The sequence below is a fragment of the Monodelphis domestica genome, chromosome 1 (assembly GCF_027887165.1).
Source record: "Monodelphis domestica isolate mMonDom1 chromosome 1, mMonDom1.pri, whole genome shotgun sequence".
Classification (NCBI taxonomy): Eukaryota; Metazoa; Chordata; class Mammalia; order Didelphimorphia; family Didelphidae; genus Monodelphis; species Monodelphis domestica.
Window position 1 is genome coordinate 337,245,926 of NC_077227.1, and position 27,804 is coordinate 337,273,729.

The following is a 27,804-nucleotide window of genomic DNA, read 5'->3' on the forward strand; positions in this document are numbered from 1 at the left end:
AAGTAGTCATTTATATGTTACCTCAAATAGACTGTGAGCTCCTTGGGAGCCCCAGCACTCAGCTCAGTGCCTGGCACATAGTAAATGATTAATAAATGCTTGTTGAAGACTTAGTAGAATGTAATCAAAATCAGGAAAGTGGGGCCCTTTACTAGTAGATACATTGTTCCCCCATGAGGGATTTTTTTTATCCCCCCACCTCTGTTACAGGAATCTGATACATGAGGAGACAACTACTTCTACCAGCACTTAACTGCAATTTCCCTTTTGGTAAAGATGTACCCAAGAGTGGGTCCTACATCACTTGCTTTGTTCTCTGGTCATCTTTGTGTGCTCCCAGATCCTGTGGGTTCAACAGGGTAGTCTTTCAAGCTTACAGAGGGCTCCTCTATAACAAAAAGGTCTTTGAGAATTATCTAGAATATTAGAGATTTTACACAGTTTTCCCAGGGTCACTAAACCCAGATCTTCCTGATAGGAAATTTAGTGCTTTATTCACCACCTCATAATAAAGTGTTACATGAAGCTAAAAGGGAAGGTTATTATCAACCTTAGAGACCAAAGATTCTCTGGAAGATCTGGAAGAATTGGACTTTGAGGATGATGAAGAGGGGGAGAAAAGGTAGCCAGCACAGAGGACTGTATGAGCAAAAGCACAGTGATGGGAGAATATAATATAAGCTTTGGAGGCAGAGACTGGATCCAGTTTAACTGGAATTTAGAATTAATTATTGTTGCTTAGTCACTTTTCAGTCATGTCTGACTCTTTGTGACCTCATTTGGGGTTTTCTTGGCAAAGGAGCTGGGGTAGATTGCCATTTCCTTCTCCAGTTCATTTTGTAGATGAAGCAATTGAGAGAAACAGAGTTAAGTGACTGGTCCAGGGTCACATAGCTAGTATGTCTGAGGTTGGATTAGAACTCAGGTTTTCTTGACTCCAGGTCCAGCACTCTAACTACTGTGCAACCTAGCTGCCCTTGGGATTAATGAGATAAGACTGGAAAAGTAGAGTAGTGCTCAATTATCCTGGGTTTTGAAAGCCAAGTGGAAGAGTCAGAATTTGATTCAGACAGCATTAGAGAATTGTTCATGGTTTTTGAGTAGAGGTGTAATACAACTAGATCCAGGTGTAAAAAGAATTATTCTAAAAGATGCATGAAGAATGGATTAGCCAGGAAGAAAGCAAAAGTGGGAGTATCTGTGAAGCAGCAGTTCTGATAGTACAGATGGGCAGTTACGAGGTTCTGTACTACACTAAACTAACGGCAATGGGAGAGCTAGGAAAGGACAGATGAGTGATGTTATGGGGGTGAAATCGAAGGGACTTAGTACTTGACTGAACATGTGATCTGAAAGAGAAGGCAGACCTAGAGACAATACCAGGGAGGTGAACAATAGAAACACGGTGTATGATCATGACCCAAACAGAGAAAGTAAAGACACAGGAAAGAGCAAGTTTAGAGGAGAAGGTGATAACCTCAATTGTGGGGAAAGAGTTTGAGGTGCCAGTGGGGCATCAATGTAAAGATATACTGTCAGCAGCTGGAGAAGAAGGTCCATAGCTCAGAAAACCAGTGAAGACTGGACTTGAGAATCATCTGCATGGTGATAATTTAAGCCATATACATATAATTATGTTCATTCAACTAGCATTTTTTAAACCTCTATCTTCTGTCTTAGAATAATACTAGTATCAATACTAAGTATCAGTCAGTTCCAAGGCAGAAGAGAGGTTAGGGTTTGGCAATTGGAGTTAAGTGACTTGCCCAGGGTCACATAGCTAGGAAGTGTCTGAGACTACATTCAAGTATTTAAGTGATGCCCTGTGTGATGGGCACTCTGCTAGGCATAGGAGGATATAAAGATAAAAATTAAAGAGTCCCATTCCTCAAAGAGATTACATTCTGTTGAGTTGGAAGGAGCAATATGAAGATAATAAATATATAGTTATTTATTTAAAACATTCTGGGGGGAAAGCTCTAGCAACTGGGGTAATCAGGATAGACTTCCTTTAGGAGGTGGCACTTGAAATGAGATTGAGAGGAAACTAAGAATTCTATGAAAGAGAGCTGAAGAAGGTATGCATTCCAGGGTTGGAGGACAGCCTATATAAATGATTAGCAATGGGAGATGGAAAGTTATGAATGAGGAAGACTAAACTGGCCTGTTTTGCTAAAACGTAGGGTACATAAAAGAAAGTATTATGCATTAAGTCTAGAAAAGTTGTCTGGAATTAGTCTGTGGAGGGCTTTATTTTAACCCAAAGAGAAGAGATGACCACTAAAGTTCCTTAAACAGGAGGTTGACATGACCCAGAATGGTGCTTTGGACATATCTAGTAGAACAGTCATGTGAAAAGCATTTGATTGGAAAAGGGAGAAAATAGTGATCTGAATTTGAGGGGGAAAGGATGAGAGAGATAGTCAGAGATGCAGTGGTTTCGGGGGGAAAGTGGGGTTTCTATGATTTCAAAGAAATAAAAGGGGGCCAAGAGAAAGAAGCCTAACATGAAGGACAATTTGGTTTTTAAGGTAGATTTTAATGATATATTTTATTTTTACATTATATAGATTTTCTCCCATATTTCTCCCTTTCACCTCTCTCAGAGAACCATCCCTAAGAACAAAAAATGTTTTTAAAAGAGGAAGAAGAGGGGTAGCTGGGTGGCTCAGTGGATTGAGAGCCAGGCCTTGAGATAGGATATCCTAGGTTCAAATCTAGTCTCAAACACTTCCCAGCTGTGTGACCCTGGGCAAGTCACTTAGCCCCCATTGCCTAGCCCTTATTGCTATTCTGCCTTAGAACTAATATACAGTATTGATTCCAAGACAGAAGGTAAGGGGTTTTAAATAAATAAAGAGGAGGAAGAGGGAAAAGATCAGCAGACAGTCAACACATTAAAAAGATCTGACATTATATACCATGCTTCACACAGGTGTACCCAAACATCTTCAAAGGAACAGTGAGAAGCATATCTCATATCTCTTCCTTGAGCCCATTCTTTTTTTTTTTTTAACCCTTACCTTCCGTCTTAGAATCAATACTAAGTATTGGTTCAAAGGCAGAAGAGAGGTAAGGGCTAGGCAATTGGAGTTAAGTAACTTGCCCAGGGTCACACAACTAGGAAGTATCTGAGGCCAGATTTGAACCCAGGTCCTCTTGACTTCAGGCCTGGCTCTCTTATCCACCAACCCACTTCCATACCTCTCCTCCTTTTTTTTTTTTCAAACTTGTTCTTAATGTAAGATAGCTATGTATGCAAGTCTTTCTAAATATATAAAGATATAGCCCAGGGATCGCATGGATTGATATAATCTGCCATCTAGCTCCCCTTTGCAGGCTATATCAGCAGCCTCGTTAGAGAGAGGGGCAATCAAGACCCAGGACCACTGAAGCTGGGTGCTGTCGTCTCTAGACTCCAAGAGGCATATGGGGCTAGACACATGCATAGCTTCAAGCCCTTAAATATCTCTAATCAAGGAGTCTGAATCTGGGTTAAGAATTAAAATCGCTTGTCTGATTGCTCTCAGAGGAGGAGGGTAGCCCTTAACTTACACCAGCCAGCTTAGCCCCTTCCTACCAAATTTTGATTGTACAGAAGACCATTCTGAATAGCTAATAAATCCTCTTTATCAAAGAAAGTAGTAAGCAGAGGTCAGATAAATCATACAGATTAGCATATACTAAAAAACCCACAAGAGTAAATGAGCTCTTTAGCTGAGTGATGGATCTCAGCTCGAACCAGGAGAGTGAATGAACTGACCACGGGAGAGTCTATCCTCAGCAGTCACAAGGGTTCCGGGTGCTAGAAATCAAGGAATGGGTCAGGGAGGCAGCCTATGTAGCTAAACTCCAAGAGGTTCCCGTGGCCCAGGAGTCAACAACCACCAGCCCAAAGGACAAATCTGACTGCTTCTGTAGAACCCAGGAATTAAGATTTTTCTTTTTCCTTTTCACATACAATAAAACTTTAAAAATATAAAAATCATCCTTAGCTTTCTGGTCATCAAAAAAAACCAAAAACAAAACAAACAGGCTACAGGTTGGAATTGGCCCCCAGACCATAGTTTGCTGACCCCTACTCAGGACTCATCTATCTCAATCTCCTTTCTTGAATTGTTTATAACAAACTAAAATACTTCCCTTTCTCGTAGCCAATCATTGTCTCAGCTAATCAGGAGTCACATCCCCTGACATATACTCAGTTTAGCACCTTCAAAGAACTCTCAGACAACACTTCAGGCTTGTTCAGAAATGAGGTTGCATTTATTAACTGGAAACATTTTGTTTCAATTTTTTGTGGTGGTTGTTCTTTCTACATTTTTGTAGTCATTGTATATATTGTTTTCCTGACTCTGCTCATTTTACTCTGCATCAGCCATTTCCATGCTTCTCTGCATTCATCGCGTTTGTCATTTCTTATAGCACAGTAATTTTCCATTACATTCATGTACCACAATTTGGCTAGCTATTCCTCAGGCAGTGGACATGTACTTTATTTCCAGTTCTTTGCTACCATGAAAAGTGTTGCTATAAATATTTTGTGTATGTGGAACTTTTTTTCTTTTGAAACCAATGATCACTTGGGGACATATGCCTACCAGTGAATTCTCTGGGTCAAAGAAAATGGACATTTTAGTCATTTTGTATAATTCCAAATAGCTTTCTAGAATATTGTATCACTTCCCAGCTCTACCAACAATGCATATGCACGTCTTTCTACAACCCTTCCAACACCAACAATTCCCATCTTTTGTCATCTTTGCTAATTTGCTGGGAATAAAACAAAACCTCGGGATTCTTCTGATTTGCATTTCTCTTATTATTAGTGATCTGAAAGACTTTCATATGGTTGTTTAATTTTGTTTGTGATTCTTCTTGTGAGAACTGCTTGTTTAGTATATCTGAACATCAGTTTATTAACTACACAATGAGGTTTCTAGGAGACACAAAAGAAAAGGAGGGTAGAATGGGATAGGACACTGGAAGGATGGGGCTGACATGAGATGGGGGAAGCAGTAGCCAGGAAAGGGAATTTCAGCTTAGTTAGCCTGTGATTCTGAATCACCTAGATCCTTAGTAGAACTGTGGAGCAATAGTAGAGCCTCTCTTCACCATAGCGGTGGTATTGGTAATTTTATTAACAATCTGTGAGCTAGAGGTAGAAGAGAAGGGTGCAAAGGAAAAGGTAAACCCATAGCACACAACAACAAGATGGAATACAGGTACCCAACTCTGATGAGTCCTAGTACCCAGGCTTCAATCACCAGCCCAGTCAATTCTGCCCCAGGGCACCAATGTTGAGTAGATTGTTTCCCTCAAAAATCATTTCTCTGGGAGGCCGTTGGGAGTTCTGAGGTCTTTGATCTCTGATTATAAGATAGCCTGGTGAGAAAATATAGACAAAAGAGGGCCAAAGACAGACAGACCTGAGAGGAACACTCATAGTAAGGATAATTCTAACTTCAAGCTATAAAATAAGATTATAGATCTGGAACTAGAAAGGACTTCAAAGGTTATCTTTTCCGAGCCCCTGATTATACAAGAGAGGAAACTGAGACTGAGAGATTAAGTGATTTGCCTAGGGTTATATAAATAGTAAGGAGCTCGGCTGGAATTTGAACCCAGTTCTTCTGACTTTAATTCTCTGTACCAGGATGCCTCCTAGCCATGTCCATGCATAATCCTCATTTAAATTCCCACTTTCCATGAAACCACAATACCAAGAAAAGTGTTGAGAGTAGAGGTGTGGTTGGATCAGAGTGAAAAGAAGGAAAAATTTGGAAGTTCCAGTTAAAATTCTATATAATGATTTCATAATTATATGATTCCAGTGATACTTAAAAGCTCTAGACCAAAAGTATAGAAATAAGATGGCAGAAGTTAGCCAGGGATGAGAATCTATAGGTTAGGAAAGTTAGTGGATCAGGAGAAGGAAAACATTAAAGCAGCAGACTATGAGATCAAAGCTGGGTATGAAGGCAAGTGAAGACAGACTGGAGCAGATGAGCTAGAACAATAGGACTATCGCTTTCAGTAGTTTTTGGTTTTATCTAACTCTCCATCCCTCTTTGGGGGTTTTCTTGGTATAGATACTAGAGTGGTTTTCCATTTCCTTCTTTAGTTCATTTTCAGAGGAGGAAACTAAGGCAAACAGGGTTGTGACTTGCCCAGGGTCACACAGCTAATAAATGTCAGAGGCCAGATTTGAATTTAGGAAGATGAGACTTCTTTACTCCAGGCCTAGCACTCTACAAATACAGAGCTACCTACCTGCCCAATAGGAATAAGTCATCATATCATAAATTTATGCCTATGGATATTAGGATCACAAATCAAAAACTGAAAGGGACCTCATCTCATTTTACATATGGAGAAACTAAAGCTCAGGAATTCAATAAATTATCTACAACAGAGGTAGCAAACATAGCAAGACATATTTGAACCCAAGTCTTCTGACTCTAAAACCAGGATTATTTCCACTGTACAATTAACTACTAAGCATTTTTAAATATTCAGACCTGATTTTTCTATTATCTCTTCTTCAACAACAGGTTGCCTGACAAATACTTCATTATTTTTCTAATTCTATTTCAAATATGTTCATTTTTCAATTATCTAAGTTAACAGATGAAAGAAGTGCAGATAATTCAAAAAGTCTCTTGTCTGGTTTGACAATTCACATGCATACACACAAATTTATGCTGAGATCTAGAAGTAGGAAAACCATAGAATCATAGACTCAGAGCTAAAAGGGATATTTAATCCAATTCTCTCATTTTACAGATGAGGAAATTGGGGCTTTGTTAAGCCTAAGTAATCTTTTTCTCCTCTGAATTTCCAGAGTCCTTTCCTTATACCTTTCTGGTTGCCCTTCAACATTATATCTTTCAGATGGTATATGGTGATTTGTATCCTATTTTAGCTCCTCAACTAGACTGGAAACTAGCTCCTTGAAGATAGGAACTTTGTTTTATTCCTCGTTGCATAATTCATAATTCTTAGGAAGGCATTTTATACACATAATTGGACTAAGGGAAGTCATAAGACCAAAAAGTGTGTTATCAAGGAAGAATACAAAGGAGTGGTGTAACAGTTATAGTAGTCTCTAGTAATAAAAATTTTATATTTTATGAGGTTTATTAAAGATTATTAGAAATCAAGGATACAAAATAATAAACCATGTGCCTAGGGCTGATTAGCCCATTCACAGCTTACTCACAACATCTTGCAATGTCCTTGTAAAGGAAGAGCCAGTTAAATACTCTTTGTGATCTCGCCAGGTGGGGAAGCAGGTGAGATTATAGGGAATTCTGGGAAGTACCAAGGACTTCTGGGGATTGAAGTCTAGGGTTCAAATCTCCATTTTTACAGTGGTCAGAGAAATGTCAAAATTTGGGATCTAGAAGTTTGCGTGATTCTAATAGCTATCTGCATGGGGCTCTGGATGGAATAATAAATCTGGAATCAAGAAGATCTGAGTTGATATCCTTCCTTAGATACTATCAGTTTGATCCTGAGCAAGTCATTTAACTTTATCTGCTTCAGTTTCCTCAACAGTCAAATACTAGCACCTACCTCCCAGGATTGTTGTGAGGATCAAACGAGATAATAGCTATGAAGCACTTTGCAAACTTTAAAGCATTATATAAGTGCTAGTTATTATTATTATTATTATTAAAAGATAGGTCATAGGTGCAATTATGACGATATAAGGCTAAAAAAGGTGGAAGAAAGAGGTTGTCAGAATTCATGAGGTTGAGGAATTCCACAGGTTGATGGGGAAATTGTCAGCATAATGACAATGATTTCCCCAAGAGTGATGGCAGAAGATGTCATGGAAAGGAAGAACATGAGCCAGGAACTTTAAAGTCACTGAAAAGGTTAAGAGAATGATAGCTGTGAGATAGGAAGAGGTGAATAAAGAAGATTACAAGGGCCCTGAAAAAGAAAAAAAAAGTCACTGAGGTATGATGGTAATGGTATAGTTTGGAACAACAGTGGGAGACAAGGATCATACCCATTCCTCTTCCAACCCCATGACTCAAAGAAAAGAAGAAAAGAAGTGGTCACCAGCAGAAAGCCTTCCATGAAGCTTTCTTTGATTGTTCCTGGTTGTTAAAGACCTTCTCTCTTGGACCTCTTATATCATGTTGTTTCTCTAATTTTCTAATGTACTTATGTAATATTCCATATTATTTTTATTTGTGCTTATGACTTCTTCTTGCTAACTTACATGCATCATAGGAACAGGAAACACATCCGGTCTTTTTGTATCTTTCCCTAGTACTCCACACAGTGTTCAATACACAAGTGCTTAATAAATGTTTATTGAATGAATAATGAAAGGCAGGCAGGTAATAAGAGGGTTGAAAAAGATATTAAAGCCCCAGGGGAGCATCAAGTTTCTATTAAAGAAAATGTAAAGGAATGTTGGTTGAAAAATGTAAAAATATAGGGGAATTTGTTGAGTAGATTCTAAAGGGCTTGTGTAGTGGGCTAGACCAGTAATGGTGAACCTTTTAGAGACAAAGTGTGGGACCCCACCCCCAGAGACTGAGTGCCATGCTCTGTCCCCCACCACCACCTTGCCCCCTGCCCCACCCCTTACCCCAACAGGGGAGGGAAGAAACACTCCCATTGGACTACTAGACAGAGGGGTGGGTGATGAGAGGCATGTGTGGAGAGGGGGACGAGAGTGGCCCCAGCACTCCCCTCCCCTCCAACTATGTGCCATGCTGTGAGCTCTGTTCCCCTCAAACCTAGCTCCTCTCCAGCCCTACCACAGAAATAATCTTCTTCTTAGACTCAACAAGCTTCCATCTGCACTGCACTGTACCCTCATGCAGCATGTGAGTCCCCCTTTTACCCTAGACAGGGGAGGGAGGAAGCAATCCCATTGGGCTTCTGGGAAGAGGGGTGGGGAAGTGAGGAGGAGGGGAACAGCTCTACCCCTGAGTCCCTCTGGCTTTCTAGTAATGATCTCTGTTGGGAGACTGTAGGTGTGCCCACAGAGAGGTCTCTGCATGCCCTTTTTGGCACACATGCCAATAATTCACCCTCACAGGGCTAGACAATGGGTGAACTGGGTTAAAGTGGGCTTGGAAGGAATAGAAGGCATTGTAATAAGAGTGAGTTTGGATAGAGATCACATGAACATATTCTTTTTACCTAAGGTAGTAAAGTTGGGATAAAGTTCAATAAACAACTGACAGTCATAAATATAGGATAAATCATAGTATCTGACATTTAAATTGTGCTTTAAAGCATTCTGTATACTTTTGTTGTTGTTCAGTCATTTCAGTTCTGTTTGATTCTTTATGACTCCATTTGGGGTTTTCTTAACCAAAAAAATTAGAGTGGTTTACCATTTCCTTCTCCAGATCATTTTATAGATAAGGAAGCTGAGGCAAATAGGATTAAGTGACTTGCTCTGAATCCTAGAGCTTGTAAGTAAGTGTCTGAGGTCAGATTTGAACCCAGATCTTCTTGACTCTCTGTCCACTGTGCTATCCTAGCTGCCTCCTGCCCAAAGCCTCCAATATACTCTTTTTTTTTTTTTTAAATCCTTACCTTTTGCCTTGGAATCAATATTATATATTGGTTCCAAGGAAGAAGAGTGGGAAGGGCTAAGCAACTGCGGGTTAAATGACATGCCCAGGGTCACCCAGCTAGGAAGTGTCTGAGGCCAGATTTGAACCTAGGATCTCCCATCTGTAGGCCTGGCTCTCAATCCACTGAGTCACCCAGCTTCCCTGCCCCACCCCACCCCCATACTCTTAAAAGACTCAGATGGACCTATAATCTCATCATACATATCTGACTGTTCTGTTAACTGAATCTTTTTCAGCATGGATTGGTGCTAAATATATTGGATCCAATCTGGCTTCTTTTTCCATCTTTATTCTCTTTAATGCCATTTATATCTTCCCTGTAAGCACATTTATGACTGTAATATGAGGGTCCAAAAGTGGTAGTTCTGATGTTAGTTGTCTTGATGGTAAAGAAAGTTTCTTATAGTAATAATCTTTACAGATCTCCATTTTTCTTCTATGGTCCTATTTTCATCCTTTAAATGCCCTTGAGATGACTTTGTTTATTTGGATTACTTGCTGTATTTTCTTTAAACTGATTTTACTACCATTGCTTATCTCTGATTTATGAGACAACTGATTAATAATATATCTCACTATTACCTATCATGTTCTTCTATATGATTTTATGAAAATTTTATATTCTATACTAGTATTGACTTTGACTTCCATCTTTTTTCACTTAACAAGTACAGATTGTCAAATATTTGCTGACTAAAGGTGTTTTCTGGCCTTTTTTTGGTTTTCTTGCTGTAGCAAAAGATTTTCAGCTGTTAAATTTCTGTATTAAATTTTTGTAAGTGGTGTCAATGTCATTTCTGATGTCCATTTCCCATTGCTGACTATTTATCTAAAGAGTTAAGGAGTTATTTGAATTATACACCATATCTTTTTTCTCATCATGCTTCTTTCTCTTTCTTTTCACTAATTTTGTTCTTTGGCTTGACAAATTGGTGCTCTGACTATACCCAAACAGCTTATTCAGGGATAACTACATCAATAATAAATTCATTAAAATATATTTCATTTTAAAAATATTATTTAGTGTTTACATCTAACATCTACCAATTCTTTTCTCAAAGAAACTGAGGCCCAAGAAGGGTTTAGTGCTTTACTTGTTAGAGACTAGATTTAAACCCAGGTTTTCTGACTGTAAGTCTTATACTCTATCTAGTACACCATATTGTATTATTACTGTTCAGGATAATGCATTTTTAATGTTCAGCAGGAATAAAAGGTTGGGATGGAAGTGGGGTTAGGGAGATTCATATAGAAAGATGGAATGGACTGACATGGTCTTGGGTCCCACCCTGTCCAGGGCTTCAGGGGTCCTCAACTAGGTGTGAAGGCAAGATACAAATGAATGATAGGAGACAGTCAAGCTTTGCACAGAACTGTTCTGTCTGGCCCAGAGTTGCATTTATTTTTATACCCCTCAATGGTTACATACTTTCTTGGCACACAGCTACATTATTCAACATACATGTTCAAATGCAGATAATTGGATAAGTGATACATTAACTTTTAACAAATTATTTGATTAACATTCTGTGATCATTCTATATAACTATATTGTTACTATTGATTCTGAAGCTTTTGCAAAAGATAAATGATTTTGTCACAGGTGGCATAGCTAGAGGTCAGTTTTTTCATTAACCTGTGAGGTGCTTGGACTTGCATACAATCAAAGAAAATCACTTTTTACTCTTAATAAAATAGATAATCAGGAATTCTTTAGAATACAAAAAACAAACACTGCTGCCAAGTTTTTAATATGAGCCTAATCATTTTTTCTAGTGTTTCATGGGGAGTTTCCAAGATAAATTTTAGTTGGTCAAGTCACTGAGGCATGGTATACTAGCCTCTCACTAGGGTGATTGATATCCTGGCTTAGGAGAACATTTTCTTTGGCCTGTACCTGGGGGTGAAGAATTTTGAGTACAGCTCTGTTGGAAATTAACCCATAAGAGTCTTTTAGGTTTGATTTGGTAAGTGTGATCTTTTGGTGATATTCAGGGTAGGGAGGGTTAATGTTGAACATTAGTATTAATCATGCAAGTATTTTGCTCTTATATTATTTTTCCTGAAGCTAAGGAGAGAATAATAATCATAGCAATTCCAATAGTAAGGGATATTAGTGAGAGACGTCGCATGGGGGGGGGGGGGGATGAGTGGGTGTCTCCATCCTTCCTAGGGGCCACTTTGCAACCCCCAGTTTCCACATGTGACTGTGTCAAACATCGTGGCTTGATGGCCCCCAGAAATGGACCTAATAGATTGTCCTTTCCATAGTCCTTATTTAAGAGATAGGAAGACTGAGGATAAGGGAATTTATGCAGGGTCACCAGAATAAACAGCTGAGCCAGAATTCAGTTCCAGGTCCTTTGACTCCAAAGTCAAGCCTTTTCCCACTCACTGCAGGGGAAAGATGAGTCTGGATTATCCTACATAGATGATAAGAATCCACTGAAGATTTTGGGACAAAGGACTGATCTCTTTTTATCTCTCTTCTGCTTCTTTCTCTGCCTTTTCCCCTAAGTGCTTCTTTAGTACACTCTGAAAACAGACTTGGGTGCAAATCCCAGCTATATCACTTACTAACTTATATATAACCTTTGGTGTCAAACTCATATTGAAATGGGGATCACTAATCTGTATACCATGGCAGCTAGGTGGCACAGTGAATAGAGTGTTGAACCTGGAGTCAAGAAAACTTGTCTTCCTGAGTTAAATCTGGCCTCAGACACTTACTAGTAGTATGATCCTGGGCAAGTCACTTAACCCTGCTTGCCTCAGTTTCCTCATCTGTAAAATGAACTAGAGAAGGAAATGCAAAGTATTCCAGTATATTTTTCAAGGAAACCCCAAAGGGGCAGTTGGGTGGCTCAGTATATTGAGAGTCAGGCCTAGAGGCTGAAAGTCCCAAGTTCAAATCTGGCCTCAGACACTTCCTAGCTGGATGAATCTGGGCAAATCACTTATCCCCCAATGTAAAAAATAGACTCGAATACAGGACTACAATCCCCATGAGCCTTTGCTCCACTTCCCCATAATGCCTTGTAATCTCACCTGGGCCGAGATCGAGAAGGTATTTAAGCTGATTCAAAGGCTTTTGAGGCTCTCTCTTGGCTTTTTTTGGACTTCCGTTTTAGAGCAGGCGGTCTCTTGCATGATGTGAGGTTATTTTGTCTAGGCCTCTGGCCTAGGTACATGTTTCTTACTTGTATATTCTTTAATCTTTAACCTTTAATAAACCTCTAAAAAATATAATACTTCTTGCAGAGAGAAACTAATTTCTACCTGCCTCAGTCTCCCCAGTCTCCACTATTCCTAAATTTTAATCTTTACACACTGCCTACCCCTTACCACCCTTCTGCCTTGAACCAATTCATAGTACTGATTCTAAGATGGAAGGCAAGGGCTTAAAAAAAAAAGCCCCAATTAGGGCATGAAGAGTGGGACATGATAGAAAATGATTGAGCAATAGCAATCTATATACTGCATATTGACTTTGTTTTAAAATGTTATATTATCTCTTTTAAACTGCATTTTTATTTATTTTGTTAAATATTTCCCAATTACATTTTAATCTGACTCAGGCTACACTCAGGAGTGTTGTGCCCTGCATATTTTGGCCCTACACCTTTGGTCCAAATGGCCTGTGATGTCCCTTCCTGCTTTAGATCAATGAATCCCATGTTCCTAAGCCACTTAACCCATTCAAGGTCCCTTCCGCTCCTCTCACTATGGTTTCAGGAAGGAGGAAAAAGCAGCAGTTGTTAACTGCTCTTGATGGTGTGGGTTTCCCTCTGGAGCAGTGGGGTAGGGGAAACAATAGGAGAATGGGCTAGGAGAGGAGAGAGTTAACCAGTACCAAGCCTCAGTGGATAATTGATGGTCTTTTTACGGTTACTTTATCCTCAGACTCCTGGAATATAATATTTCCACTAGATTATCCCATTTACAAATCAGTACAGGGCAAGAGACCCTGATCAGTCTTCCTAGGGAAGGGGATGAATCCTGTGGAAATGTATATTTGTTTATGATCATTTGTTTGATTGGACTGCTGCCCTGTCTTTTAGGGAAGAGGGAGGATGAATACTGCTTTGCTGAGCTAGGGGTTGGGAAGACTTGGAAGAAGGGAGGGACAGATGGAGGGAAAGAAAGTAGTCACCTGCTAGTCCATAATTGTTTGCTGCTGAGAAGGAAGGAGAATTATTCAGCAGGAAATGGAGTTGGCTGCTGATGGAAAGGATCCTTTATTTAGCAGGGCACTCCTTAGCTAGGAGGTATGAGGTGGATTCCAGAGCTTCTTGGTTATAAGTTTCATGCTTCTCAATCACACTGCCTCCTTCCAACCCATCAGGGCAGAGCTAGAAGACATATAGGACATGTTGAACACTGGAAATATTTAGATGCTCATTTGGGGGAGGACAAGAAAAGTTTCCCTGGGAAATTCCCTCATTCTGTCCCCCTGCTTTTTAAGTCCAAAAGTGTAAGAGGGTCATGTAATTCATCACGAATGGATTCTAGATCCTCAGGGGCCCTAGACCTTGGTATGAAGACTTTGTAAGGTCTCCTGGCATGAGGTGACATTTATTTAGAGAACAAATACATTTCCTCTTTTCCACTCCATTTCTTTTTTCTTCTTTTCTTGCCTCCTTCTCATCCTGTTTCTCTCTTAGTATTTCTCTGTCTCTTTCGCTGTCTGCCTTATGCCTTATGCTCGTGTTCTATTTCCCTTTCTCTTTGTGTGGTTAATGGAAAGAAAGCTGTATTTGGAGTCAGAAGCCTCAGACCTGAATCCCAGTTCTGTTGACCTGCCCTGTGGCATTGAGCTAATCACTTAAACTTCCTTTTTCTAAAAGGCACTAAAATCCCTCATAGGGTTGAAATGATCAAATAAGATAATATATGTAAAGTGCCTTGTAAGTAAAGTCATAGGGGCAACTAGATGACACAGCAGATAGAGTACTGGGCTTGGAGTTAGGAAGACTCATGTTCCTAAGTTCAAATCTACCCTCAGACACTTATTAGCTATGCCACTCGGAGCAAGACTCTTAGCCCCATCTGCCTAAAAAATAAAAATAAATTTAAAAGTCTGATATGGGGGCTTCTGTACAGCACAGTGGATAGGGTGCCAGTCCTGGAGTCAGGAAGTCTAAATCTAGCCTCAGACACTTCCCAGCTTTGTGATCCTGGATCCTAGGCAAGTTAGATAACCCTTTACTTAACCTTTGCGGTTCTTTTGTTTTAGAATTGATACTAAGACAGAAGATAAGGTTTCCAAAAAAAAAATGCCATACATATTAACTACTTTCAATGTATTAATACATTAAGCTTTGATTTCAGGATGCCAGTAGGTCTCCTGACACCTCCACATCCACAGTTTTCTCCTTAACAGCTATAAAATGAACAAATGGATTTACTCATTTTCCTGAGTTCAGATCTGACTTCAGACACTTACTAGCTATGTGACCCTGGAAAAGTCACTTAACCCTGTTTGCCTCAGTTTTCTTGTCTATAAACTGAGAAAGAGAAGGAAATAGTAGACCATTCCAGTATCTTTGCCAAGAAAACCCCAAATGGGGTCATAAAGAGTCAGACATGACTGAAAAATGGCTAAACAACAAAGACATAAATATCATTATTTGTTTTTAAATCATTATTTATATTGCTGAAATAATTAAACTAGATCCCAGATGATCCCATAAACTGCTAAAAACAGCCATTCAATGGTCAGGCATAATATACCCATATCCATATATATCCTTTCCCAGTGCTATAAAATGGAGATTTGAACCCTAGACGTCAATCCCCAGAAGTCCTTGGTATTTCCCAGAATTCCCTATAATCTCACCTGAGTCTCTACCTGGGTGAGATCACAATCAGTATTTAAACTGGCAGTAACACCTATCTGATCCTCTTCTTCTGCTTGACCATTTGCAAAATGTAGTAAGTAAGCTGTGAATGGGCTAATCAGCTTAGGCACATGGTTTGTTATTTTGTATCCTTGATTTCTAATAATCCTTAAGAAAACTCATAAAATATAATACTTTATTACTAGAGACTAAATATTTTTACAGTGCTTTGGCCATACCTGGACTTTACCTTTTCCTATCTGTGAAATGGGCAGTACCATCCCTGACTTTTCTCCTCTCAGGAAAAGTATAAAGGTAAGTGTGGCTGAATATTTTGGGCTTCCTGGAAAGAGCCAAGGATGACTAGCTTTCTCTGAGCTGTTAGAGCTGAGCTGAGATATAACTAACATGGGGCAAATGAGCTCCTAATCCCCGACCTTCACAGCTCCCCTTGGAATGAATCAGTCTATTCAGGCTTCTTTGCAGCCTCTGTTCTCTGACAGAAGCTAATTTACTTCCATCTTTTATGTGCCATCTAACAGAACTTACAGTAAATATAAAATAGGGGAAATGTGACAGAGGGGAAATGACGTTCTGGATTTCAAAAGCTCCACTTTCTTTTCTGAAATATCAGAAACTTCTCATTCTATTGATCAGGTCAAATGCCATGGGTGTGTCTGGTATCCCCATGAGGTCAGGTGGTCCCCCAAATACCACCTAGTCAAGATTAGAGACAGGATTAGAATTTTCTCCATCCCCAGTATCTGGGGTGGAGACCTAAGTATGTAATGCATTGTATAAACCACAACTAAATAAATGTCTTTTCAGTACTACTGTCCCCTTTGAACACGCAGTAAATGTTTCATAAATGTTTTATGGACTTGAATAGACCCCCTGAGTAACCTGTATATCATGTCTTCCCGTAAGAGCTGAGGGACCTAAGGGTGGTATGGAAGCCAGAGAAGAGAAAGAAAATAGGGAGAGCCAGGAAAGATCAGCTTTCTGTCCCCTGAAGCTCCTGTCTGTTCTTTCCCTCCCTCTTTCCACTCTGTCTGCCTTTCCCTGGTGAGGGAAGAATGTCTTCTTGTTCTTTACCCAGCACTCCATCTGTGGACTGTAATTCCTTGAAAAGTGATTTGTTTGATGCTATATTAGTTTTCTCCTCTTCCTTACTCAGCAATACTTCCAGCGGCTGGAACTAGCATAGGGCACAAAGGGCTCTGGCTCAGTGCGCCGATGGAGGGGCAATATACTTTCTCTTGAGGCGGGCATAGTTCTCAGAATCCTTTCCCGCAAGGTCTTCCACTAAACCTTGCTAGAGCGCCCCCCTTTCAAGCCCATCTTCTCTCCCAGCCTAATAATAGAAAGCTTTAAGGTTTGCAAAACATTTTACAAATATTATCTCATATTATCCTCACCATGGGAGGTAGGTACTATTATTATCCCATTTAATGATGAAGAAACTGGGACAGACTCGCCCAGGGCCACACAGCTAGGGAAGTGTTGGAGGCTGGTTTTGATCTCTGATCTTCTTGATTTCAGGTCTCTAGCTCTACCCACTGTGCCTTCTAGCTGCCTGGGGGGTAGGGGAGGAGGACTCCAGAGCCACCACACCGCCAGACAAACTGAAATGCCACTTCCTCTCCTCTAAATATTTCTGTCCCAGGTGAAAGACCATCTCTACCTACAGCTCAAACCTTCTTTCTCCTACCCTACGATCCCCTACTTTTTTTTTTAACTCTTACCTTCTGCCTTAGAATCAATACTGTGTACTGGCTCCAAGGTGGAAGAGTGGTAAGAGCTAGACCATGGAGGTTAAGTGACTTGCCCAGGGTCACACCACCCCCTACTTTCTGCCTACTGCAGATGTCAGTCCAAAGCACACCTGGTGTGAAAACTAATTTTTTTAAACATCCTTACCTTCTACATGAGTATCATTGCTAAGACAGAAAAGTGGTAACAAGTAGGCAGTTGGGTTTAAGTGACTTGCCCAGGGCCACACAGCTAGGAAGTGTCTGAGGCCAAATTTGAATCCACATCCTGTTCTCCCAACTCCAGGTGTCATGCCATATCCTTTGTGCTATGTAGCTGCCCTGGTGATGAATTTTCAAAGCCATATTCTTTTACCAGTTCTCAGAATGGGGCTGATTTCAGTCCCTTTCAGCCCAAGGTCTGAGGAGATAGTGTGGACAGCACCAAAAAAGACTGTGACTTCTTTTTTTAACCCTTACCTTCTGTTTTAGAAGCAACACTGTGAATTGGTTCCAAGGAGTAAAAGAGGTAAGGGCTAGGCAATGGGGGTTAAGTGACTTGGGTCACCCAGCTAGGAAGTATCTAAAGTCAAATTTGAACTGTCTCTAGGCCTGGCTCTCAATCCACTGAGCCAGCCAGTTCTTATCAACTATCTCCTAACTTGGGAGTAAGGACCACCCTTCCAAGGGTCAGTAACTGGTTGGGGAGGTGCGTGAAAGGAAGGGAGTTGTGAAATTAAAGTCCACCGAGCAAGAAGGGGAAGAAAAGGAAGAAACTAAAAGGATGTAAGATGGAATGGAAAGGAGAGTAAGAAGGAGAACAAGCCTGCAGAAAGACACCCCATGTCTCATCCAGGCCCAGGAAGCTGAGGATAAACGGACTGTTGGTTGCTAGTGTCGAAGGTCTAAGGCCATCTATTTTTGATGCTTGCAGGACAGACCTGTCCAGTGTTTCAGCTCCTAACTAATCTACCAATTATGGGGCCAGGCATAGGACAACTTTTTTAATAATGATTTTGTAAGGGGGCAGCTGGGTAGCTCAGTGGATTGAGAGCCAGGCCTAGAGACGGGAGGTCCTAGGTTCAAATCTGGCCTCAGACACTTCCTAGCTGTGTGACCCTGGGCAAGTCACTTGACCCCCATTGCCTAGCCCTTACCACTCTTCTGCTTTGGAGCCAATACACAGTATTGACTCCAAGACAGAAGGTAAGGGTTTAAAAAAAATAATGATTTTGTAAAATGAAAGGAAAACTCTAAAATGTATAAGGATAGTCTCTCTGAAGTGAGAGAGAAGAAAAGAAAGCAGGGGCACAGGATAAGGAATAGGGTCTAGGGTCGAGACCTCTGCTAGGAGAGATGTCCCTGAATGGTCCTGGCAAAAGGTAAAAATCAGAAAAATATGGCCTCCTCCAATATAACCTGGTCCCCAAGCACAGCAGTTAGTGAGAGCTCCAAGGCTGCTTAGTTATAATAAGCTTTCTTGGGGGCAGCTGGGTGGCTCAGTGGATTGAGAGCCAGGCCTAGAGATGGGAGGTCCTGGGTTCAAATTTGGCCTCCGACACTTCCCAGCTGTGTGACCCTGGGCAAGTCACTTGACCCCCATTGCCTAGCCCTTAGCACTTTCTGCCTTGGAGCCAATACACAGTACTGATTCCAAGACAGAAGGTAAGGGTTTTTAATTAAAATAACAACACCAAGCTTTCTCCTCCAATGCCTTCACTTAGCTGACCTGTAGAAACTAAGAGAAAGGGAAAATGGGAGAAGTTCTTAGAGGAGGTAGAAATGGAGCTTTGCATCTGCACCGAGGAAGGGAGGAGTTTGGTTAAAATGCTTTCCTCCCTCTTCACCAATAGGAAAAGAAGTAGAGGCAGCTGGGAACAAAGATGCTAAGGTTATCCCATAATAAGGTGCTCATGGCTTGACCTTTATCTGTGCTATTCCCTGGGGCAAGGATAGGGTGGGGGTTTGGTTTGGTTTTAGGGTGGGTCCCTTGATAAGAGCTTTCTCTACTTGGCCTTTGAGAGGCCCTTGTTTCCCCCTCCCTAAATATTCCTGAGCTCTTCTTTTGCTACATCCCAGCTGTTGGGGGTTAGGGGGTAAGAGAGATAAGAAGGTTGGGGGTGGGGGCCAAGCCTCATTCTAGCTTGGGAAAAACTGGCTCTCTTCCTCCCTTTCCAGGACATAATCTGGCCGGACCCGTGGCCCTTGGTCTTTGCTCAAAGTAAGGTGGTCCCTAGGAATAAGGAACCACTCGTCTGAGACAGCAAAATAGACTTATACTAGCAGCACTTAATCCGAGATCTCCCATTCCTCGCTTCATTATTCTGTACATTGAAAAGACCCCATAGTTCTGTTCCTCGGCTGGAGGTCTCTCTCCGCCAGATTTGCTTGTTTGGCTCATGCACCTGTCCTTCTGAGGCAGCCGGGGTCCTGCCCTCAAGGTCCCGAGGCGGGGAGCTCAGGCAGGTTCCCGATGCCAAGGCAGGCGAGACCACCTTTCAAGTGCCATGTGTCGCCGCTGATTCACAGCCTCGGCCGTCCCGCTTCTGAGCCTATGATGCCATCTGGTGCTCAGCTCAGGAAAGGAGAATGCCATTTTAGCAAGCAAGCCAGGAGTCCGGCAGGACTGGGCAGGAGATCCTGGCCCTAGAGATGGGCTCCCCAATCCAGGAATGAGAGAGTTGCCCTTGTCATTCAGTTGTTTTCAAGAATGTTTGACTCTTTGTGACCCCATTTGGAGTTTTCTTGCCAAAGATACTGGAACGGTTTATCATTTCTTTCTCCAGCTATTTTATAGAGGAGGAAACTGGAGCAAGCAGAGTTAAGTGACTTGTCCAAGGTCACCCAGTCATTATGTATCTGAGACCAGATGTGAACTCAGAAAGATGAGACCTCCCAACTCCAGACCCAGTGCTCCATCTACTATGCCACCTATCTGCCCAGAGAGTTGTCCACTTGTCTCCTAAAGATCTCATTCCTGACCTGGGGTATAGGTAAGTATTGTGTTTCTAAATCCCTTTCTCTTCATGACTCTCAGCAGATGAGTCCTTCCTCCCATCTAAGAGGTTCTCTTTTAAGAGGTTGCGGTGGTGACTCTGAATTAGGGGACAGATAAGAGGGTAAAAGGCAGAGGATGAAGAGAGAAACTGGGGAAGGCCAGAATTACTGCAAGGATAAAAGCTGCCCAGGAAGATTCAAGCCATCATTTTAAAGTTGCCTCTGCTGTGCCGAAAATGCTTTTCTTCCCTCATAGATTCATTCTTTTTTATTTTACTAATCTTTTCCTTCTATCTTAGAATCAATACTATGTAACAGTTCTAAGGCAGAAGAACAGGAAGGGCTAGGCAATGGGGGTTAAGTGACTTGCCCAGGATCATAGTTAGGAAGTATCTAAGGCCAGATTTGAACCCCAAACCTCCCATCTCTAGGCCTGACTCTTAGGCCACTGAGCCACCCAGCGTCCTCCCTTTCATTTCTTTAATTGTGCTGGATGCTGGGATGACAAAGGCAAAAAATGAAATCATCCCTGCCCTTGAAGAGCCCTCTACGTTCTATCAGGGGAAACAATAAGCTCAAATATGAGTAAATATAAAGTCATTTTAATATGGGGAAGGCATTAGCAATTGGGGAATTGGAATAGACTTCCCGCAGGAGGGGACACATGAACTAAGGCTAGGGATTTTGTAGACATGAGTGAGAAGGGAATGCATGAAGAGAGGTGACAAAGGCATGAAGGTAAAACGTTTAAGATTTCATCCTAGATATAAAAATAAGCAAAAATGACTGAAAGAAATTAAATTAGGGTAAAAGGAAATTGGTAGGGGTGTGATAGAGCTAGCTCATGAGAGCCAAGTTGTTCATTTATTTTAATCATGTCTGACTCTTTTGGACCCTATTTGTCTTTTCTTGGCAAAGACACTAGAATAGAGGAGACAGCTAGGTGTCACAGTGGATAGCTTGGAGCCAGGAGGACCTGGGTTCAAATGTGACCTCAAACACTTCCTAGCTATGTGACTCTGGATTAGTCACTTAACCCCATTTGCCTAGACCTTACCCTTTTGTCTTCAAGTTGTAACTAAGGCTGAAAGTAAGAGTTTGGGGGGGAGGGGCAGAGAAAAGATACTGGAGTAGTCTGCCATTTCCTTCTCCTGCTCATTTTACAGATGAGGAAACAAAGGCAGAAATGATTAAGTGATTGACCCAAGGTCACACAACTAGTAGGTTGTCTAAATTCTGACTTGCATTGGGTCTTCCTGACTCCAGGCATCACCTAGTTGCCTGTGAGTATTGACATCTACGTATTCAGCAAACTCTACATATCAGGGGTCTATTTATTGTTTTGTTCATTGTGGAGATTTGGGGAAATGATGAAGAAAGTATTAATAATTCAAATTAAGCTTAAAAATGTCTCTGGATAAACAATTTTCCCCTTGGAGCCAATTATTAAAAATTTAGCAGCAATGAATCCTGGTGTGAATCAAGGTGTGAACTGATAAGGATTAAAAAAAAAAAGATTAAATTATCTTTTGGAATAGACAGTTATTTTTTAATATTTTGACTTTTTTTAATCCTTACATTCTATTTTAGAATTAATATGTTTTGGTTCTAAGGTAGAAGTGCAATGAGAGTTAAGTGAACTGCCCAGGGTCACACAGCTAGGAGGTGTCTAAGGCCATAATTGAACCCAGGTCCTCCCTGCTCCAGACCTGTGCTACCTAGCTGCCCCAACACAATGATTATTAGTAAAATGCAAAAAAAGTATCATGTGCAATGCTTGTTTGTCCCATCCAGTCTACCCCATATTCCACAAAGAGGGTTTTCAAATTGATTGGGAGGCAATTTCTGAACATGAGACAGTTTATAGGACAGCTAAATTGACATTTCACATATCACCTTGACATTGTACTATTTCTGAACAGCTCCCAAAAGGTTCACATCTTCTGACAAGGCAGACTTGATCTTGTGGCCAACTCCTCCTATTCAGAAGACTGAAGCTAGGGGCAGCTGGGTGGCTCAGTGGATTGAGAATCAGACCCAGAGAAGGGAGGTCCTGGGTTCAAATTTGACCTCAGACCCTTCCTAGCTGTGTGATCCTGGGCAAGTCACTTAACCACAGATACTAGAGGGAGAAAGAGACGAATGGTTCCCCCACCCCACCCCCACCTCCACCCCCACACAGCCGTCATCTCTATGGGAGAGAAAAGAAGCAAAAGACCACTCAGTTTGTTTCTCATCCATTCCATTCCAAATTAAATCGCATGTTCCTGGCTGCTAAGGGAACTCCACCATTGTTACACAGCGTCGAGGTGGAATCTAGAAACCCCAAATTTGTGCCATGTGGGATCTGATAGCCCCCCAGTTTGTTGGCTTGAAGGTGAAGAGCTCCAGTTTGACCTTGTCACATGAGAGTTTCTCAGGGAGGGAAACTCCAACTTCATAAGTTTCCATAGAAATAGACCTTAAAGTAGTTTCGATGGAGCTAGTCAATTCCATCAGGTGTTAAGTACACCTTTTGTCCTAATAGTTTCTCCCTTTATGTCCCCCTTGGACTGGATCTTCCCCTTTTGTGTCCATTGTAAAGCATCAGCTTCTCCCTGATAATCCAGTCTAGAGATCCTCATTTTCTTTGTTGCTGTTGTAAAGCCAATCAACTATACTCCCATCCTCAGTCCCCTAAACAGTACATAAGCTTCCCAAATTCTTTTATTCGAGGCAGGCAGCTGTCAATGTAGCACCCTTGGCAAGTTCCCGGGTGGGTGGCGAGAGCAGCCAGAGTGGCGGGCTCTATGGGTTTGTAACCCAGCTCTATGGGAGGCCTGGAGGAAAGCACTGAACCCTTCTCCTTAATTAAAGATATGTTTTTTTCTTTCTATTTCATAGTTCTGTGTTCCTTCCAGTTTAACAATGGGAAACATCTTTTGGCTCGTCACCATGTTCCATAGTGTGCCTTCCAATCCAATCCAATTCCCCTTACGCTAATCTTTTTATATAAAACCATGAAACCATAGATTAGTTATCATAACAAATAATAGTGTTTTGTAGTGGGAAGAGCACTGGAATAAGGGTCAGAATAGTCTGAGCTTGACTGTGAACTAGATGTACTTAATAGGTCCTTTCAGCCATGTCTGACTATTCATGACCCAATTTGGAGTTTTCTTGGGAAAGATACTAGCATGGTTTGCCATTTCCTTTTCTAGCTCATTTTATAGATCAGGAAACGGGACAAACAGGGCTAAGTGATTTACTCAGGATCACATAGCTAGTTAGTATCTGTGATCACATTTGAACTCGGGTCTTCCTGACTCTGAGTGCAGCACTTTGCTAGGCCACCTACCTGCTCACCTGGGGAAAATCACTTCATTTTTCTAAACCTCAATTTGCAAATCTGTATATTTAGGATATCTGCCTTGTCTACCTCACAACTCTGAAGGTTTCTTCCTCTGATTGTCTTCTTCCTCCCAAAACACTTTAAGGGAAGATATCCAGAATATTCATGTCTTCATTCCTCTCCAGACTACATTCTGTTGCTATGGATTCCCCCTCAGAGGTACCCCCTTCTCTGGGACAGCTAGGTGGCACCTTGGATATAGAACCAGGTATGGAGACAGCTCAAATCTGGCCTCAGAGGCTTCCCAGTTCTGTGACCCTGGGCAAATCACTTAACCCCAATTACCTAGCCCTAAGTCTTCTTCTGCCTTGGAATCAATACCAATTCTAAGATAAAAGGTAAGGATTTAAACAAACAAAAAAGTATCCCTTCCCCCAATTCTCCTTCCTTTTATGTATCATCTTTTCCTTTTGAGCCTAAGCTCCTAGATGCAGGGAATCTCTATCTTCCCACTTGAATTTGTAACTTCCTGCTTTAAAAAATGCTTGTCAACTTGATTTGTGAAGGTAATATGAAATAATAGATGTGAAAACACTAATTAAACTATGAAGTACAATATGAATATAAATTATTTTTTCTCAATTTTATTTTAGTAACAAATTTCTACATGTTTTCCAAAGTTATGTGATTCATGTTTTTTCCCTCCCTTCTTCCTTCCCACCTCCCAGAATTGATATAAGCAATTCAGTCTGGGTTATACATGTATTATCAAGCAAAATATATTTCCATATTATTCATTTTTGTAAGTCAATAATCTTATAAAACCAAAAACTCAAATCATATGCCCAAATAATCAAGTGATAAATCATATGTTTTCATCTGCATTTCTACTACAACAGTTCTTTCTCTGGAGGTAGATAGCATTCTTTTTCATAATGTATTGTTGTTAGTAAAAAGGTCTATCACATTTGATTGTTCCATACTATTTCATTTACTGTGTATAATGTTCTCCTGGTTCTGCTTATTCCACCCTGCATTAGATCTCATAGATCTTTCTGGTACTTTTCAAAATCATCCTGTTCATCATTACTTATAGCACAATAAAGTATTTCATCACCATCATATACAAGTTTGTTCAGCTATTCCCCAATTAAAGGACATCCCTTTAGTCTGCAATTCTTTGCCACCACAAAAAGTACAGCTATAAATAATTTTGTACAAATGGCCCTTTCCCATAATTTTTTTTATCTCTTTGGGATACAAACCTAGTATGGCCATTTAGGTATAATTTCAAATTGCCCTCCAGAGTGGTTGAATCAATTCACAACTCCACCAGCGGAGCAATACATTAGTATCCTATTTTGCCACATCCCCTCCAATATTTATTATGTTCCTTTACTATCCTATTGGTCAAGCTGATAGATGTGAGGTGGCACCTGCATTTCTCTAATTAAAAGAGATTTAGAATTTTTTTTTTCATATGAGCGATTCCTTTGATTTCTTTGAAAACTGCTTATTCATATACTTTGACCATTTCTCAATTGGGGAGTGACTTGGATTATTATAAATTTGACTTAGTTCCTTATATGTTAGAGAAATTAGACATTTATCAGAGAAATTTGTTATAAATTTTTTTTCTTAGTTTGTTGCTTCCCTTCTAATCTTAGTTGCATTGGTTTTGTTTGTACAAAACCTTTTAAATTTAACAAAATCAAAATTATTCATTTTACATCTTGTAATGTTCTCTATCTCTTGTTTGGTCAAAAATTCTGACAGGTAAACTATTTCATGGTCCCCTAATTTACTTATGATATCACTCTTTATGTTTAAATTACATAGTTATTTATGTAAAACCCAGTGGAATTGCACAATGGTTACAGGGAAGGGGTGGGAGGAGGAGAAGGAAAGAATATGATTCTTGTAACCAAGGGAAAATGTTCTAAATTGACTAATTAAATAAAATTTTCAAAAAATAAATAAATTACATAGTTATTTTGACCTTATTTTGATTTAGGATGTGAGGTATTGATCTAAACTTAATTTTTGTCATACTGTTTTTAAATTTTCCCAGTAGTTTTTGTCAAATAGTGAGTTCTTATATCAAAAGCTGATGGGTTTATCAAACATTAGATTGCTAAATTTACCCCTGGTCTATTCCATAAATCCACCCTTCTATTTCTTAGTTAGTACCAGATTGTTTTGATGACCACTGCTTTATAGTATAGTTTAAGGTCTGGTACTGCTAGACCACCATCCACCATTTTTTTTTATTAGTCCCCATGGTATCCTTGACCTGTTGATCTTCCAGATGAATTTTGTTATTATTTTTTTCTAGTTCCATAAAATAGATTTGAGGTCGTTTGACAGGTGTGGCACTGAATAGGGAAATTAATTTAGATAGGATTGTTATTTTTTATTATATTAGCTTGGTGGGGGTGTATGGGGTGCTCAGGGAGGGGTAGTATCTCTGTTATAGAGGGCTTGTCGTGCCCTCCTAGGGCAGCTCTCCAGCCTCTGACCCCCACCTGACACCCAGCTCTCACTTGTGGCTCCCAGTAGCTGCTAGCATGCAGCAGCGGCCACACCCCGAGCAACAGCTTTGACAGGCCGGCTAAACCTTGTGTGGGTAGCCATCGGGTCGTCTATCCCTGGTGAACCAGGGCTTTGCTCACCCAGCATGTGAAGACTGCTTTGGCGGAACAGGCGGAAGAAACCATTAAGAAGGTTCAATGGCTGAGATGGTGATGCAGCAAAGCACTGTGGAGTGCTTAGGGCGTGTTGGAGCACAAGACAACATGGCCATCCAATGCAGCTGAGGAAGTCTCCAGGTGTAACGACTTTTCGTGCCACTAGACCCAGGCTTCCAACGCCGAGAGTGGGACTGTCTCTGTGCATCGACTTTTCCACTTAAATCTTCATGCACAAGTGTCTTTGTACACAAAAATGCACAAAGACAATAGTCATCCTCGGTTACGGAGAGACTACTACCATTAGCTTGGTCTACCCATGAGCAATTAATGTTTTTCCATTTGTTTAGATCTAATTTTATTTGTGTGAAAAGTGATTTGTAATTGTGTTCAGATAATTCCTGCATTTGTCTTGGCAAATAGATTCCCAAACATTTTATATTATCTAAAGTGATTTTAAATAGAGTTTCTCTTTCTAATTCTTGCTGTTGAGTTTTGCTGGTAATATATGGAAATGCTGATGATTTATGTGGGTTTATTTTGTATCCTGCAAGTTTGCTAAAGGTATTATTTCAACTAGTTTTTTAGTTAATTTTCTAGGATTTTCTATGTATACCATTAGATCATCTGCAAAGAGTGACAGTTTAGTTTCCTCATTGCCTACTTTAATTCCTTCAATTTATTTTTCTCCTCTGATGGCTAAATTTAGCATTTCAAGTACAATACTAAATAATAGTGTTGATAATAGGCATCCTTGCTTCACTCCTGATCTTATTGGGAAGTCTTCTAATTTATCCCCATTGCAGATGATACTTGTTGATGGCTTTAAATAAATACTACTTATTATTTTAAGGAAAGACCCTTTTATTCCTGTGCTTTCTAGTGTTTTCAATAGGAATGGGTATTGTATTTTGTCAAAGGCTTTTCTGCATCTATTGAGATAATCATGTGATTTCTGTTATTTTTATTATTGATATGGTCAATTATGTGGATGGTTTACCTAATATTAAACCAGCCTTGCATTCCTGGTATAAATTCCATCTGATCATAATGAATAATCCTTGTGATATATTGCTATAGTTTCTTTCCTAGTATTTTACTTAAGATTTTTGCATCTATGCTCATTAAGAAGATTTGTCTGTAATTTTCTTTCTCTGTTTTTGGTCTTCTTGGTTTAGGTATCAGCACCATATTTGGGTCATAAAAAGAATTTGGTTGGACTCCTTTGTTTACATTGCCAAATAGGTTGTATAGTACTGGGATAATTGTTCTTTAAATATTTAATAGAATTCACTTGTGAATCCATCTGGCCATTTTTTCTTAGAGAGTCCATTGATGGCTTGTTCAATTTCTTTTTCTGAGATGGGATTACTTAAGTATTCTATTTCCTCTTTTGTTAATCTAGGCAGTTCATATTTTTGTAAGTATTCACCCATTTCACCTACATTAACATTTTTTGTCATGTAATTGAGTGAAATAGCTCCTAAAATTTATTTTATTTCCTCTTCATTAGAGGTGAAATCACCCTTTTTATTTTTGATACTGGTAATTTGATTTTCCTCTTTCTTTTTTTAATCAAATTAA